Source organism: Petromyzon marinus, chromosome 10 (genome assembly GCF_048934315.1).
Source record: "Petromyzon marinus isolate PM22_M1 ecotype Great Lakes invasive population chromosome 10, UKy_Petmar_22M1.pri1.0, whole genome shotgun sequence".
NCBI lineage: Eukaryota > Metazoa > Chordata > Hyperoartia > Petromyzontiformes > Petromyzontidae > Petromyzon > Petromyzon marinus.
In genome coordinates this window covers 7,605,146-7,609,743 of record NC_133676.1, presented here as the reverse complement: position 1 = coordinate 7,609,743, position 4,598 = coordinate 7,605,146, and positions in this window count along the sequence as shown.

Genomic DNA, 4,598 nt, shown 5'->3' with positions numbered 1-4,598 from the left:
GTCGCCCGTCGAAGCCGCGCACTTGCGTCAACATTATTTTCTTTTTACACGCGCGGCGCGTGAACGCAAACACGCCGTATATGATGAACTGTTCACAAGTTATTCGTGCTCAGTGTATTTTTATTTTTGGAGCCGGGGGGGGGTGGAGCGCGGTTGTCGATAGAAAGCTGACGAATCGGCGGCACCGAACAACGCGATCGGTCCGTGCTCTGACGGGGGAGAGAGGGGGACATGGTTATCGATCACAGATCAATTCGCGACGCGGTCACGTAAACTATCAGTTACAAATCTAGATCTGAAGTTTCCGTGACTGCAGGGATCCATACTCTTTGGTTCTTTCGGTAAAGTCACGTAGAGTATAAAATAAAACTAATTAAATCACGACGTTTCGGAAAGCAACACAATCGTCCCCGTCGACAGGTGGGACAACCACAGCAGGACACAAATTGCTGTAGTGGGCAAAAGAGCTGCTTGAGACAAGAGGTTATACAAGGCCAGAGAGGGGGGGGGGGGGCAGGGAGATAGAGAGGGTGGGGGTGTGGGGTAGGGGGGGCTGGGGCTCTGAAACTTGTGCCGCACATTCTCCTGCGGAGGGAGCTGGTAGGAACGTCGGGTTGCTCGGTCAATGGCCAGGGTCAACAACGGCGGCACCACGTGGTGTATTACGCAAATATGCCCGACTGTGAGGGCGGGCACAAGCCGGCGTGAGTAGGTTAAACGTTGAGTTTTATAAGGGTACCACGGGGTGATCAGCCACTCCCCACCCAGCCCCTCCCCTCCCCACCCAGCCCCACCCCTCCCATTCTGGATGCGCGACGGACGGACAGACACAATAATCCCCTGTGGGCTGGTGGTGTAGTAACCAGGAGGTTCCCACCAGTAAAAAGTTAAAGCTGAGACAGTCTTCTCATTCTTCTTCTTTATTTCGCGTGGCTCACATAGATGCAGAGCAACAAATGCAATGTCACATTCAAGCCAGACAAATGCCCGCGCGAGGAGCCGGCGAGAGTGTGTACATCGCTGTGATGTGTCCGTGTGTCTTGTGGTATTTACATGGGGCCCTGGTTATTTCGATGTTACGGTCTCTGTTCTGGATGGCCCACAGTCGCACAACTGCTTACACACCGGAGAAGTTTTAATTCTCCATTTGTGCATCAGGTCTATTGCCACGGTTCGTGCAGTGGATGCGATTAATGGTGGGACCGTGAGCTTCGTGAAAGATCAAACCCAGGGGTCTTCTTCGTTGGGTCTTTCACGGAAGATCCCGACAAATAAAACATCAATCTTGATTTGAAGTGTAAAATTTAAACATCCCAGCCATTCTCTGTCCGCTGCTGAACGGAGGCCTCCGCAAGCCACGTCGGTCGTGGTGGGTTGTTTGGCCATACTTCACCACGCTGGTCAATGCGAGTTGCTGGTGAAGGGTGGGAGGCTCCGATGTCAATCGCCACTGATGAAAGCAATCACGCGTGTATGAACGCAGTTTATTGTTCACCCATTGGTGTCTTTCTGAACTATAAACTTAATTTGTTTTGTTTGTCTTGTCTATCTGGTGGACGCACACTTGCGAAGGATTTGGCTCGCAAACCGCGGGGTTTATGTTTAAATAAATAAATAGATAAATAGCCAGATACCACGCCATAAAGCCCCGTGGTGATCCAGCGCTATTCACTGTTCCCATCCGTCAACTCTAAAGTAGTTAGATTAACAAGTTTGTGCTATTTGTTTGTATTCTTTATGTATTGCCTTACGCCGCTCAGCGCGCGACGCAGCACGCATGTGCGCATGCGCGAAGCGCTGGCCGGGGGTTGCCCCTAGCAACGCACACGATCGGGGGAAGAAAAAAATATCAATCTAATTCGCGTTCAAAATGCAATAAAAATACACAAAACGCGGAGGTAAATTCTTCACAGTGTGATGCCCCCCCCTCCACCCCAATGTGTGCAGTTACAACTATAGAGTCGGTAGATGTTACAACTATTACTGCAGAGCGGGCGGGGTGATGGTGGGTGAGGGGGGGGAGCAGCCCCAGCCTGCCAAGGTGCCACTTCGGCAGATGTGAGTCGATGTGTGCACGTAAGTCCAGATTGTGTGTAAGTCGATGTGTGCACGTAAGTCCAGATTGTGTGTGAGTCGATGTGTGCACGTAAGTCCAGATGTGTGTAAGTCGATGTGTGCACGTAAGTCCAGGTGTGTGTGAGTCGATGTGTGCACGTAAGTCCAGATTGTGTGTAAGTCGATGTGTGCATGTAAGTCCAGATTGTGTGTAAGTCGATGTGTGCATGTAAGTCCAGATTGTGTGTAAGTCGATGTGTGCACGTAAGTCCAGATTGTGTGTAAGTCGATGTGTGCACGTAAGTCCAGATTGTGTGTAAGTCGATGTGTGCACGTAAGTCCAGATGTGTGTAAGTCGATGTGTGCACGTAAGTCCAGATTGTGTGTAAGTCGATGTGTGCACGTAAGTCCAGATTGTGTGTAAGTCGATGTGTGCACGTAAGTCCAGGTGTGTGTAAGTCGATGTGTGCACGTAAGTCCAGATTGTGTGTGAGTCGATGTGTGCACGTAAGTCCAGATTGTGTGTGAGTCGATGTGTGCACGTAAGTCCAGATTGTGTGTGAGTCGATGTGTGCACGTAAGTCCAGATTGTGTGTAAGTCAATGTGTGCACGTAAGTCCAGATGTGTGTAAGTCGATGTGTGCACGTAAGTCCAGATGTGTGTAAGTCGATGAGTGCACGTAAGTCCAGATTGTGTGTAAGTCGATGTGTGCACGTAAGTCCAGATGTGTGTAAGTCGATGAGTGCACGTAAGTCCAGATGTGTGTAAGTCGATATGTGCACGTAAGTCCAGATGTGTGTAAGTCGATGTGTGCACGTAAGTCCAGATATGTGTAAGTCGATGTGTGCACGTAAGTCCAGATGTGTGTAAGTCGATGAGTGCACGTAAGTCCAGATGTGTGTGAGTCGATGTGTGCACGTAAGTCCAGATGTGTGTAAGTCGATGTGTGCACGTAAGTCCAGGTGTGTGTAAGTCGATGTGTGCACGTAAGTCCAGATGTGTGTAAGTCGATGAGTGCACGTAAGTCCAGATTGTGTGTAAGTCGATGTGTGCACGTAAGTCCAGATTGTGTGTGAGTCGATGTGTGCACGTAAGTCCAGATGTGTGTAAGTCGATGTGTCAGTGTGTGTGAGAGCGGTAGTGTAGCGGTTAGCGCGCTGCGCTATGAACTTGGCGACCCGGGTTCGATTCCCGCTCACGGCCAGCACCAGTGACGATTTTCTGAACCGGTCCCGGGCCTCCCCTAGGTCGACTCAGCCTCAAATGAGTACCTGGTGCGGTGGATAAAAAGCATTGCCACTGGGGAGACAAAGGCGGTCGGGCGTGGTGCTGGCCACCCACCCCCTCGTGTGTCGTTACCGGCCTTCATAGGTGCTCGCTAACAGCACTTGCCCCAACAGTCTGTTAAGGTTACACGGGGGAACTTTATCTGTGTATATGTGTGAGTCGATAGTCGATAAGTCAATGTATCTATGTGTGTGTGCGTAAGTCGATGTGTGTATGCATCGATATATGAATCGATTGGCGGTGATTCATAACTCCGAAACCAGAAAGCCTTTGAAGACGGGAGATGTCACTGAGCCCGATTTGTGCGTGGCAACGGCTGTTTATTGCTTCTTTTGAAAGTACATCAGGATGCTGCTGGTCTGGCCATTCCCCAGCACGTTCTGCTTCTTACGGGGGCGGCCACCCTCCTTATCTTTGGGAGCGAGACCACTTGGAGGCAATGGGGCACCAGGCGCTCTCTCCCGGCGGTCACGGTCGTGCTGGCGGGATCGACATCGTGGTGGTCGTCGTCCTCATCATCGTCGCTCCCAGCGTCGCCCTCCGGCAGGACAGGCTGGTAGTACCAGCGATGCTCCCAGAAAAAAAAAAACATTAAACAAGTTCTCCAGCGACATTTGATTTTTACTCATTGTGGCTACTAGGGGTTAGAGCTTGTGGGCTTGCCAACACTGTGACTGAGACAAGTGCGCAGTGCGCGAAAAAGGCGCGGACGGAAGTGGTGAATAATAAAGTAATGTGTGCGGGCCACGTGAGGACTCACCGCTCTCACCTCCTGCTTTGTGGCCTGGTTCCTAACAGGCCACGGGCCGGTGCCGGTCCGTGGCCCCGGGGGTTGGGGACCCCTGATCTGCAGGGCCCAAGGTTTTGAAATGGGCCGCTACCCTTATTCATCACCCCTAGCATCTTGGCCGCACTGATCAGGCACTAGAGGGGGGGGGGTATAAGCATGAGGTTTACACTTCTTTTTTTTACAATAAAACATCCAGGCACGATTCATCCACTAGGGGCGTTGGGGGCACCGCCCCACCAAGTCGCTGGAGATGAGAATTTTATTTTTCTAATAAAAAAATAATTTTCTATAAATTGTTTCGTTGTGTTTTAATGCTTTAAAAAATATAATAATTCTTTCAAAGCGAATTGCCTCATGAAGATCACATTGTAAGTTCGTATTAGAAACGGCTGCGACACCGCATCCTGATTTGTGCCTCGGGGCGACTGAAGGCGTCCCGAGTGAGAGATGTCCCCTTCATTCGTC